We start from the raw sequence: 14,000 nt of genomic DNA on the forward strand, positions 1-14,000 counted from the left end.
GTCCTAACTCAATTTCAATCTGCTATAACCTCTGTCTATTCCTAAAAAACACTGAAAGAATTTTGGACTGTGTCCTCACATGGTGCTTGCTTTGCCCGACAATTCTACCCCCATCACCATGCTCAACCCTATCTCATCAAGTTCTGCTCTCACCTTCTTCCTTAAAAAATATATGTATGATCATTGGCCCTTTATATTGCTTTCCATGGGGCAAATCCTTTTCCATGAGGAAAAGCCCCAATCATCCCACCCTAGTTACAGCTCTGTTCTTTTCACTAAAACATGCTACATTTCTGGGAAGTAGACTTTCTAGTATACAGGTTTTACAATTAAAAAGATATTTCAGCATTTCAATGCAGAGTGTCACACGATGGTCCCCTCTTCATAAAAGCAGGACCTGGTTCTATAGGCTGACTTTAGCATTAATGTTTTATCAGAGGGTTCATTTCATGTGACACACAGAATCTAACAACAGCAGGTTAGACTTCTGAGCTGGGCACTAAAAAATCTCAAACACCAGTAGCATTTTTCTTTTAGGATATGGAGCTCCTTTTATACAGCAATAAGTTGTTCTCTCTGGAGTATTACCTGATCTTCTGTTGTCTTCAGCAGTAGCACATAGCCTAATAGAGAATTGAGCTTGTCCATACCAAAGAGGGAAAAAAAGAACATTTTATTTTTCTTAGTAGTTAAATGAGTTGATAAAAGCATCCTAATGGAATTCAATAAGCCTAACTCAATGATTAATTTATACCACTGCATGACAGAGCTCAGTGATTGGATTCCAAACTAATATTTAATACTGTCCCTCAAAAGGAATTGAACAAAATAACAAACCTGGTAACTGCAGGTAAATATTCTCTAGGTTTTATTTATCAATTTCATAACACTATATTTAGTTTAAGGAAGAAGGGAATAATATGAAACATTTTTATGGGCTTCCAAGGCTCATTTTCTTTTGCTTTTATTCATTGATTTGATTTGGAAATTATTTCTCTTAAAATACTACAATTTCCCCAGGATATTTTCTTTTAACAAGTAAATCTTACAAAGCAAAAATGTTATTTCTTTTAAAAAAATATCACTTTCAATCTGACTCAACTAGATCACTTGGGTTTTAATTTCTTTTATTGTGAAAATTCACTTTAATAAAATGTACATTAAATTTGAAGTCAGAAAATCCTACTTTCAAATCCAAGCTATGCTATAGTCTGGATGATCTTAGATACTTCACTTATTTTTTATGGGTCCAGTTTTGTTGTGTTTAAAATGAGGAAATAACATGCTAAGCTTTCTTCTACATTTAAATTGCAAACTTAAGTACTTTGAAATAAAGATCTTTAATTTTCTGGTATTGTTCTTTTTAAGCTACAGCTTCAGTCACAATTTTTATAAAGGTACTTTGGGCAACTAGATGGCTCAGTGAAAAGAGCACTGACCCTGAAGTTGGGAGGACATGAATTCAAATCTCACCTCAGACACTTACTATCTGTGTGACCCTGGGCATGTCACTTAACCCCAATTGCCTTAAACACCTGGGACCATCTCAAGTCATCCTTATGTATACCTTGCCAATGGAGCCAGATGGCTCTGGAGGAGAGAATGGGGTTGGTGACCTTGCACAGTCCTCCCTCACTGAAATCCAATTCACTGCAAGTCACAATGTCACCCTGATATCATGGTCCTCTTCAAGAATGAAGGACCACCAACAACAATAAATGTAATTCTCAAAGAGAGTTCTATAGGTAACTTTTGTTTGTACATTGCCAAGATTTGCCCCTTTATCCCCTTTTCTCTCCTACCAAGAGACCTATCACTCATAACAAAATTTTAAAGGCATATTTGCTATGGATTGCCTCATCTTAATAATGGGGATGAAAATTAGATTATAAATATCATAAGGTTTACACAGTGCTCATGTTACAACAACCCCTATGAAATACTTAGTGAAATCAGTATTTTATTTTATAGTAAAGAAAACCAAGCCTCAAATACGTCCATTGATTTTCCCATTCTGTGATCCCATTAATTGTGGTGGAACCTAAGATTTGATTCTAAATATTCTGACTTATATTACAGTGTTCTGACCATCATGTCCATGTGCCTTTCAAAATAATACCTTGGGTAGTTATATTATTTTGTGTATTTTACAGTGTAAATGAAATCATTGTAACAGTAAAGTGCTACTATCATTACATCATTATCTGAGTGGCAGTTTAGTGGAAATGAAAACTAACTTCACATTTAGATCTCACTGGATTCAAGTCCTGCCTCTGAGATGTACACATTTTGACCTTAGATAAGTCAGTGATCTAGACAACTATGACTCTAAATTGTAGAGCAGTTATCTGATTAAATAATAGATCTGAAAGAGTTGTTATCATTTAAGTCAAAAAGAGCTGCAATTTCATTAGAGGGGGAACTCCCTCTGCTAATGCTTTCCTATGCCTTATTAAATGGTTTCATGAGTTATTATGTCCAGAATTTTTTCATCATCTCCTAGCTTATCTGATGATGCTGTTGGTGGTGGTGTTGATGACAGTGATGGTGATAATAATGGTGGTGATGATTGCAGTGCAGAGGGCAGGGACTAACTCACTTTTACATGTTTGTTGCTAGCACTTAGCATAGTGCCTGGCACATAATATGTGCTTATTAAATAATGGTCAATTAAGAGGCATCATGGAATCAGAGCTATGATACTGGACTTGAAGTTAGATAGATCTGGGTTTAAATACCACCCCAGCTACTTAGCAATTTTGTGACCCTTGAGAAGTCTCAGAGCCTGGATCTCAAACAGGGATTTAAAAATAAAGAAAGAAGAAAAAGAGAAAGGAAGAAAGAAACAAAGAAAGAAAGAGAAAGAGAGAGATGTAAGGGTTTTTTAAAAGATCCCCCAGGTTCATTAAGCCCCATATGGGCCACCAATCTGTAAGGGCCAAATTTAGTAAGGGAAGAGCTGCCCCCTTCCCAACGTTTCCTCCCAGGCTGATAAGAAATGAGATTAAAAAGCCTCTTTTCAAAAGGACAAAAAAACCAGGGTTTATTGATGATAACTAATTTAGAAATAAGGTCAAAGAAACATAGGACATATGACCTGTAAACTCGCCCACTGGACTTAGCTGCTTCACTCCAACTCTCTCTATCCCCCTGTGCATCCTTGTTTAACTCTCTCTCTTCTCATCTCCTCATCTCCACCCATCTTGAATCAGAATCCCCCCTCTTCTCTACCCCCCAGAATAAAAAACCCTTCTCTTATAGGAAACCTGGGCCAACCACCCACACACCCCAAGCTAATTCATTGGCACCCCTAGGGGTGGTGCCCAAGACTGGCTGGGGCATGGGGTTTCCTTGTGTATCCTGGCTTGGCAGAGCAAGCCAGCACTCTGATTTTCCATGCATACCTCTGCTAGGTGAAGGGACTCAGGGCATGGAGCACCCAAGGCTTGCATGCCCAGGGCTGAGGAAGCTGTGCTAGGCATGCCCAAGTCTTTCTAATTTTAGCCAAAATGGGGTCCTGAATCACAATCGAATTCTTACAGAGAAAAAGAGAGAAGGGAGAGAAAGAAAGAGAGAAAGAGGAAGGAAGGAAGAAAGGAAGGAAGGAAGGAAGGAAGGAAGGAAGGAAGGAAGGAAGGAAGGAAGGAAGGAAGGAAGGAAGGAAGAAAGAAAGAAAGAAAGAAAGAAAGAAAGAAAGAAAGAAAGAAAGAAAGAAAGAAAGAAAGAAAGAAAGAAAGAAAGAAAGAAAAAGAAGCAACATAATGATAGGGGTCTCTGTGAGGGAAAGGGAAAAGGGACCAGTGAGCAGAAGCAGATCCTACTAAGATTAAAGCACTGATGTTGAGTGTACTTCTTGCTCTCTTCTGCTTTGTAAATAAAGGGAAGTAAAGAAATTAAAACATAAAAGAGACTAGGATGGACTACAGAAATAAACAATGAAGAGTTTTGAATTTTGAATTTGAATGGAATTAACTCATTCATAAAATGGAAGAGGGTCAAAGAATTGATCTCAAAGTAGAAACCCAAGGGGCTGCTAGGTGGTGCAGTGGATGGAGCACCGGCCCTGGAGTCAGGAGTACCTGAGTTCAGATCTGGCCTCAGACACTTAAGACTTGCTAGCTGTGTGACCCTGGGCAAGTCACTTAACCCCAGTTGCCTTGCTAAAAAAAAAATTAAAATTAAAAAAAAATAAAAAAAGTAGAATCCCAACAGTATTTTTATAAGACCATAATGATAGACACACATACATGTATACATACAAACACATATGCATCCACAGTATTGTTGGATTGTAGGAACCATTGAAAAAAAGATTGAAAATTAATTGGAGACTAAATAACCTAATCCTAAAGAATCAATTGGTTAAAGATTAAATTATGGGAATAATAGATAATTTCATTAAAGAAAATTACAACAGTAATTACATTGAGAAAACTCACTAAAAATTATTGGACATAGTCAAATTAGTCATTAGCAGAAAATTTATAACTTTAACAAAAGAAAAATAATAAATTGACAAATAGGGCACATGCCTAAAACAAACAACAAAAAACCTCTAAACCCTAGAAAAGCCTCCATTTTTTTAAAAGTAAAATTTCTGAAAATTAAAGAAAACATACCAAAATTGAAAACAAATATCCATTGAATGAATATGACTAGAAACTGCTTTTGTAAAAAAAAAAAAAACAAAAGAAAAAAGAAACAAAAGAAAAAGAAAAAAAGACAACATAGATAAACAAATAACTAATTTGTTTTTTTTAAAGAACGAAGGAAATCAAATCACCACTATCAAAAATGAAAAAAGTGACTTCACAACAAATGAAGAAGAAATAAAAGAAGTTGTTAGAAACTTTTTGGCCCAATTACTTAGCATAAATACCATATAATACCTACAACCTAAATGTAATTTTTGGATAATTGGAAAAACATAAAATGTACGGATTAACAGAACAAGAAAGGAAGGTTAAATTACTCAATCTCAGAAAAATAAATTGAGTAGTATGTAAATGATATCCCAAAACAGAGTGAAAGGTGGAGAGGGAGAACAGGAACAGATGGATTCACAAGTGAATTCTTTGAAATTTTCATAGAACAATTAATCAAAAATTACTTATGGTCTTTGAGAAAAATATTTAAAAAGTCAGTAAGCTAATAAATATTTATTAATGTGTCTACTCTGTGCCAGGTACTATGATTAGTGTTAGATGCAAAGAAATACAAAAGACAATCCCTGCTATCAAGAATTTCACCAATGGAGGAAGGCAACACATAAAAGAAGGCTGAAAAAGGGAGAAGGGATGCCATGAAGTACTTTAGCTGGGAGGGAAATGATGCAATGCCAACTCTAGTCACTTTCCTTGTTGTTGTTGTTGTTGTTGTTGTAATTGTTGTTCTTTGTTCTTCATTCTTGAAGAGGACCATGACATCAAGGTGATGTGATGACTTGCAGTGAATTGGATTTAAGTGAGGCAGGACTGTGCAAAGTCACCAACCTCATTCTCTCCTCCAGAGCCATCCGGGTCCAGTGGCAGGATATATATCAGGATGAATGGAGATGACTCTGGATGTTTAAGGCAATTGGATTAAGTGACTTGCCCAGGGTCACACAGCTAATAAGTGTCTGAGATGAGATTTGAAATCATGTCCTCTCAACTTCAGGGCCAGTGCTCTATCCACTGTGTCAGCTAGCTGCCTCATACCTTCCTTAAATGGTAGATCTTAGAGGAGTTCTCCAAAGTTCACCTTCCCCATTCTCCAGTCAGCGAGAGGGAAGTACCTTAAGGTCTGGGGATACTTAGGAAGTGTTTTTCAAAGCCGATGCGAACTTTCTGTAAGATGAGTCTCTGGAGACTATGATGAAGTCCAGGAGAGCAACTTGGTAGAAAAAAGAATTTGTTCTGGACTGGGTCTGACCCAGCCCAGTCCACTGGGTAGTTTAGGTTTGATGTTGGAATAAAATGAGATTCACCAAGATGGTGAAGAGAAGGCAAGAAGTTGCCTAAGCTCTCCTTAGTTTCCCTCAAAAACAACATTAAATCTAGCCTCTGAATAGATTCTGAGATGATAGAACCTACAAAAAGACAGAGACACAATCTTCCAACTTAAGATAATTTAGAAGACTTCAGGAAATGTTGGTCTCATTTGGGCAAAAGGAGAGTACAGGGCAGCTCAGCACAGCACAGTGCAAAGGGGGTTAGGGCAAGTCACCAGTAGGTTCTTGGCCACCACATAGCAACTAAGGTCCCTTGGTCCTGGCTCAGCAGGCTGGTGGTGTAGCAGGCCAGTTATGAGACACAACAGCACTGACTGAGAGGGCAAACTGCCAGCTAGAGAACCTCCTACAGGACATGGCCAAGGCATGCCAGCACAGGGAGCAGGTCTAAGGCTCTGAGGAATCCACAAGCCACAGAGGCCTCAGAGCAGAACTCCAGTGACCTGGCCCCTATACCCCAGCACAAGGAGCTTGCAACAGTGGCCCCTGTGCACCAGGAGCAGACCTCAACTTTAAAGGTAAAAAAAGATAAGCCACAATATGAGTAAGAAATAGAAAAAGGCCCTTAACATTGAGAGCTTTTGTGTTGACAGGGGAGCCCAAAAACCAAATTCAGATGAGAACAATACTCTCAAAATGCCTCCATGTGAAACCTCAAGGTGGAAGATAAATTGGTCTCTCTCAAGACCAAAAAGCCTTCTTGCAAGAGCTCAAAAAGGATTTGTTTTGTTTTGTTTTGTGAGGCAATTGGGGTTAAGTGACTTGCCTATGGTCACACAGCCAGTAAGTGTCAAGTGTCTGAGGCTGGATTTGAACTCAGGTACTCCTGATTTCAGGGCTGGTACTCTATCCACTGTGCCACCTAGCTGCCCCTCAAATAGGATTTTAAATACCAAATGGGAGAAGTAGAATAAAAAATGGGAAAAGAAGTGAGAGAAAAGAATGTTACACAACAAAATTATGAAAAAAAGAACCAACAGCTTGGAAAAGGAAGCAGAAAAATTGACTGAAGAAATTTCCTTTAAAAATACAATTGACCAAATGAGGAAAACAATTGGTCAAATGGAAAAGGAGGTGCAAACATTTACTAAAGAAAATAATGCCTTAAAAATTCAAATTGGGCAGATAGAAACTAAAATGAGATTCACATTCATCATTAAACAGTTAATAAAAAAGAGATTTACTTAGCAATAGCAGGAAATGAATATGTGTAATAAATGAAGGATGCGTAATAAAGAATCTCTTGTGTTGATTCAAGTGAATGACTCTACCAGGCAAGCATCTAAGAACCCCTCCAGCTCCAAATAGCCACTTTTTTTACTCAGGTGATGAAAAAGAGACACCAGCAATCTGAACCTTTATTCCTCTGAGCCAATAAAGTCTCAAGGAATATCTCAATACCATTTAAGGGGGAAAAATAATTTAAACTAAAACTACCCTAACATGCATTGGAGAATGAGTTAACTTATTACTTCTATAATAAAAGGAATCCTTCCAAATTCCTTCAGTGGTCTTGCTACCCTTATGAGGGAGACTTAAAAGAGAGAAAGAAACCATTGCTCAATAGGTATAATAGACATTGGCACAAACATTTTAAATAAAATATTAGTAAAGAGGTTACTGCAACATGTTACCAAAATGATACTTTGACCAGGGTGAATTATAGCTAGAATGCATGATTGATTCAATATTAGCAAAACTATCAATCTAAAAGATGAATAACAAGAACAATAAAACATGATTATCAAGAGATGCCTTAAAAAACAACACTCATACATTACTCATTTCTTTTAAAAACACTAGAAAACATAGGTAGATTTAACCTCAGATCCCCATTTTACAGATGAGGAAATTGATGTTAAGTGGTTTGTCTATAGGGTCACACTAGCTATATGTGACCCTGAATAAATCACATAACCTCTGTCTGCCTCAGTTTCCTCATCTGCAAAATGGGGATCTGAGGCTAAATCTAAACTCACTGCAGATCCAGCACTGTATCCACCATGCTACATAGAGTAGCTAAAAGGAACTCTGAGAAGGGAAGTCATTAGCAATTTTTGGGGTGGGAATAGGTAAGGTTTCCTGCAGAAGTTGGAATTTTAGTCTAATCTTGAAGGAAACCAGTGAAAGTAGGAGGAAACAATCCTTAATAAGGTAAGTAGTATCTATTTAAACATGAGAGCTAGCATTATTTATAATCAGGATAAAATAAAGACATTTCTAATAAGTTCAGTGGTAGAGCAAGTATGTTCATCATCAATACTTCTATTTGATATAGTGCCAGGAATGTTAGGCATAATTATAAGATACAAAAAGAAATTGAAAGATAAACTAGGCATTGCACAAAGAAAACTATTGCTTTTTGTAGATAATATGATCATTTACTTAGAGAACCAGAGAGTCAACTGAAAACTAATTGAAACAATAAACAGAAAATCGCAGGATATGAAATAAAATTTTGTTAACTATCAACATTTAAGTATATTACCAATAAAACCCCCCAGAAAGAGATTGAAAGAGAAATTTCACTCAAAGTAACTATATAATATATAAAATATTTGGGAGCATAAGCATACTCAAAGAGCATATAAATTCAATTGCATGCAACATTCTAATAGAAATTTTAAAAATCTAAATATTTGTAAAAAAAATGTTCATGGGAATGTCAAGCCAATGCCAAAAACAAAGAGAAAAACAGTCCTAAGTTGATTTACTTATTCAAGGTTATGCCAATCAAAAAACTTAGTGCAGCTGGAAAAAATGAAATTCATCTGGAGGAGCACAAAGTCAAATATTAGAAGGGAAACAATATGGACAAGAAAGGACTCTAGCAGGAACAGATCTCAAACTCTTCTACAAAGGTGTAATTATCAAATAATTTTCTACCAGTTTAAAAGAAAATTGCTTGATCAGTGGAATAGCATAATGAAGCAGAAGATCAGACTAGCCTAGTATTGGATAAACCCAAAGACCCCAGCTACTAGGGAAAGAACTCAGTATTTGATTTTTTAAAATGCTGGAAAAACTGGAAAGCAGTCTAACAGAAACTTGGTATGGATCAACATCTCATACAATTTACCAAGATAAGTTGATTGCAGATACATACACATATGTGTGTATGTATGTGTGTATATTCATTATATTAATATTTACATTAAATTATGTATATTTGTATATGTATGTAATACATATACAATTATATCAATACATTTCTGATCAACTTTGCCAATCTTATGGGGGTGAGGTCGAACATTAGGGTTGTTTTAATTTGCATTTCTCTATTGGTGATTCGGAATTTTTTTTTCACACAACTTGGTAGCTTGAATATCTTCCTATAAGATCTATCTATTCATATTTTTGGATATTTGTTAATTGAAGAATAGATTTTATTCTTATAAATTTGAACCAGTTCCTTAAGGATCATGGAAATGATGCTTTGATCTGAGAACTTGCTGCAAAGATTACCTTCCCCATTTAAATATTGACCTTTTAATCTTATATATAATTATATACATACGTACATATACATATATGTATGTATGTTTGTATAGATTGGCAGCTAGGTGGTACAGTGGATAGACTGCCAGGTCTGGAGTCAGGAAAACCTGAGTGCAAATTTGGCCTCAGTTACTTAAAAACTTTGTGACCCCAGACAAGTCACTTAACCCTGTTTGCTTCAGTTTTCTCATCTGTAAAATAAGCTGGAGCAAGAAATGGCAATCCACTCTAGTATCTTTGCCAAGAAAACTCAAAATGAGGTCATGAAGTGTCAGACAAAACTGAAACAACTGAAGAACAAAAAATGTGTGTGTGTATACTACATATATATATATATATATATACACACATACTATACATATATATACACATACACACATATAATACACACACATACACACATATATATAATTTCATCTAAGATTAGAAGGTAAATAATAGTTAAACACTAACTATAATCCAATGGGTGACTAGGTGGCACAGTGGATAGAATCCTGGGCCTGGAGTCAGGAAGATTCATCTTCTTCAATTTATATCTAGGTTCAGACACTTACAAGTCAATCAATCCTGTTTGCTTCAGTTTCCTCATCTGTAAAATGATCTGGAGAAGGAAGTGGCAAAACAGTCCTTTATGCTAAGAAAACCTCAAATAGGGTCATGACATGTGGAACATGACTGAAAAATAACTGAACAAAAACAATAGTTTAAAAATGCTCAAAGATATGAACAGGCGTTTTTCATAGGAACATATTTAAGCTACCAAGTTCTATGAAACAGTGTTCTAAATTACTGATGGAGAAATGTAAATCAAAATAACTATAATGTTTCACTTCACCTCCATCAGATTGGTAAAGCTAACAAAAAATAAAAGAAACAATTTGGAGTGGCTAAAAGAAAACAGGCATATTATTCAATTGTTGGTGGAACTGTAAACTGGTCTATCCTTTCTGGAAAGCAATGTTGAACTATACTCCCCAAAGTTACTAAACCATGCATATTCTTTGATGCAGTAATGCTACTACTTTTCCTATATCTCAAAGATATCAAAGAAATAGGAAGTGACCCACAGTACAAATGGTTTATAGCAATTCTTTGCAGTGGTAAAGAACTGGAAATGAAGCAGCTGCTAGGAAATCAACTGGGAAAATATGAATAGTTTATGGTATATGGGAGTGCTGGTATACTTTTGTACTGTAAGAAATTATGAAAGAGTAATTTTCAGAGAGAACTGGGAAGAAGACTGATATGAACAGATTTAGAGTACAGTGGACAGAATCAGAACAATTCATATGACAACACTATAAATTCAAATAACTTTGAAAGACTTAACCACTCCAACCCATATAATGATCAACAATGATTTTAGAAGACTGATGAAAGAACATGATACCTATCACCTCACAGAAAGGTGGAGTCAGGGTGCAGAATTGGGCATATTCTATATTTTGATTATGGTCAAAGCATAAATTAATTCTGTGAACTATGCATTTTTACAAGGGATTTTGATTTCAGTGGGTCATGGATGAAAAAAGAAAATAAATATATTTTTAAACAAAAAACTAATTTAAATATTCCCAATTTTGTTTAATAACTGAGTGAATTTTAATAATTCTTTTTCTCTCTTAGTTTCATTTTTTTCATCTTTAACATGAGATGATTCTCTGACCTAGAAAAAAAAACAAGGGAGAATGACCTCAGACTGCAGAATAAAATAGCTAAATGAGACATTTCATAATGATGACAATGGATTTACCATGGGAAAATGTGACATTTTCTGAAAGCTTTAATTTAAAAGAGCCATAGAACAGATGATTGTATACTGAAATGCATTTAATTTCTTTTAAAATGTCTTTTATTTTAATTTGTGGAATAAAACAATCATTTCTATGACATAGTATAAAAAGGTGATTGCACATGAAACTACAAATGTAGTGTTCACAACTTGCTATTCCTTTTAAATATACAAGAAAAAATCATGTATATTTCCTTTTTTCCCTCCACCCTCATTGATTTCAAGGAAGTATTTCACAGTAAAAGCAATACTAGTAATGAAGGGAAAAGACTGGCTTCTCACTCTATATCTTCTACTTTCTTACTATGCAATTTTAAATCAACCAATTACCCTTTGTGAGATTCCACTTTCTCATCCATAAAATTGACAAAATAAATCCCAAGTGCCTTCAATGGAATGAATTTCTGATGGTAAAAATTTCAGTCACTACACAAGACTGGTGAAGAACATATTTTAAGATAAAAGGTCTTTGGCACCCTTTAAAGGAACATGTAGATGTAGTTATTTATTTTTGCCTACCCAGCTTTGAATTTAATTAAAGTGAACTTTTTTTTCTAGAGTTTCCATGACTCACTCATATGGCAAGTCATATGACTTGATTAATATTCTTTTAAATAGAAAAAGGATTCTACTACTTTCTGTAATCACAGAAAATAAGAGGGTGGCTCATTCAAGCAGAAAACTCTAGGGTTTCTGAACTGAGGATTACAATCATGCCACAGAAAACAAATAATATCAAATACTGTATCACTTATAAGCAGATCATTTGAATGTCATTTATTCATGAGCAGCAGCGTTCATCTCTCTTTACAGTGAAAGTCTTCCCCAAAATTGTCTCTCTTTACAAGCCAATCTAATCCTTTAAAAGACCAGGCAGATGCAGGAAAGGTGGGGGAGGGAGTTTGGGGGAGTGGAAGGGGGGAATGTAATTTCTTTGAAGCTTGAAACAACTGATTTATTGTAATCTCCTAAGAACTTTTTGAATTCTTAAACTCACGTGTCCATTTAAATAATTGCATGGGTGTGCCCTTGTGAAATGTGGTCTTAGTGCCTTTCTCACTTTTACAAAATAACTCATTTTAAAAAGCTAGTAAAATTTAGCCCTTGGTACTGCTGATTTAAGATTGAATTCCAGTTTCTTACATTGAGCTGGGACCAGTTAAACTTAAAAAAAAAAAACAAAAAACAAAAACAACCTCCCACCCGGCAAAGAGATTTTATTCTAAGAACAGGATCTATTTAGAGATACTCCCATTATTTAGTGCAGGCCAAAATGATTCAATTCCTCCTCTTCCTATTCCTCCTTCCCCCCCCCTCCCCCGCCAGCAAATGACAGAGCTTTGAGTCATCAAATCAAAGTCAGACTGCTTGAACTTCTGTGGTTCTTAAGCAAAGTAACAGCTCACAAAATGGAGACTTGTTTCTTTTCTTGATCGATTTCCTTCAGTTGTAGTATCTATATTGAAGCCTTTTCTCCCATCCTTGTATTTAAAGCATCCTGTATATAAAGACTTTAAAAGTAATAAATGCCCCATAGCTACATTTAACTCAGTATAGTGTATCCATGTATAAATGTAGCAAGCTAAACCTTATAGTTGAGAGGAAGTGGGGTGAAACTTTTCCCTTGGCAGAGTCCATGAGATTGTTCTCTTGCTCTGCATTTAATTTCCATATCGCAAATATCAAATGCTTCCGACAATATTTGTACAGCCCATCTTTCCAATCCCAGGATGTTTCACATGCTCTCCTCCTGCCCCCCAGACTAATCTTTTATCCCTTTCAGGCATAGAGTACTTTAAGTAAATTTACCTGTGTCTATAGCAAACAAGCCAAGGCTCAAGGCAGCTGACTTCTTGTTCACCCAGATGGAAATCAAACTGAAATGTGGATAATGCAGGCACCTGCCACAATCCTCTTAAAAATGCAAGACCTTAAACAGACAACAGGATCCTGTTTCAAACAGAAAAAATAAAACTATGAAGGGTCACAGGGTTATTCACTTTCTAAGCTATCAAATGCCATGCCACTAACTGCATTGTTTTGGGGATTTCCTCCCCCCATCTGGAGATTCCATCTGGAATTTCAGTAATTCTAGTAAATATTTCCTTTCTTTTCTTTCCTTCCTTCCTTCCTTCCTTCCTTCCTTCCTTCCTTCCTTCCTTCCTTCCTTCCTTCCTTCCTTCCTTCCTTCCTTCCTTCCTTCCTTCCTTCCTTCCTTCCTTCCTTCCTCCTTCCTTCCTTCCTTCCTTCCTTCCTTCCTTCCTTCCTTCCTTCCTTCCTTCCTTCCTTCCTTCCTTCCTTCCTTCCTTCCTTCCTTCCTTCCTTCCTTCCTTCCTTCCTTCCTTTTCTTTCCCTGGAAGAACTCATGGCTAGATATCAGAATTAATGAAAATGTAAGACTACATATGTTTATTCAAGGCATTAGTGAGAACTACTTGAAATTTCTGTGTTTTGGGGGAGGGCATTCAATCACCAAATATTTGTTAAATACCTATTATGTTCAGATACTGTTCTAGGTACTGGGGATAAAGGGAGAAAAATAAAAATATCTCTGATCCCAAAGAGCTTCTATTATGCTCTGGTTTCTCTTCAGATTGTATAAATCTTTCACCTTTTACCAAAGAGCTTCTATTCTACTAGAGGAGACCATCCATGTGTAACATTCCTATAATATAAATACAAAGCAAGATAGAGAGACTTGCACTAATAGCTGGATAA

This window comes from Dromiciops gliroides, chromosome 1 (genome assembly GCF_019393635.1).
Source record: "Dromiciops gliroides isolate mDroGli1 chromosome 1, mDroGli1.pri, whole genome shotgun sequence".
Lineage (NCBI taxonomy): Eukaryota > Metazoa > Chordata > Mammalia > Microbiotheria > Microbiotheriidae > Dromiciops > Dromiciops gliroides.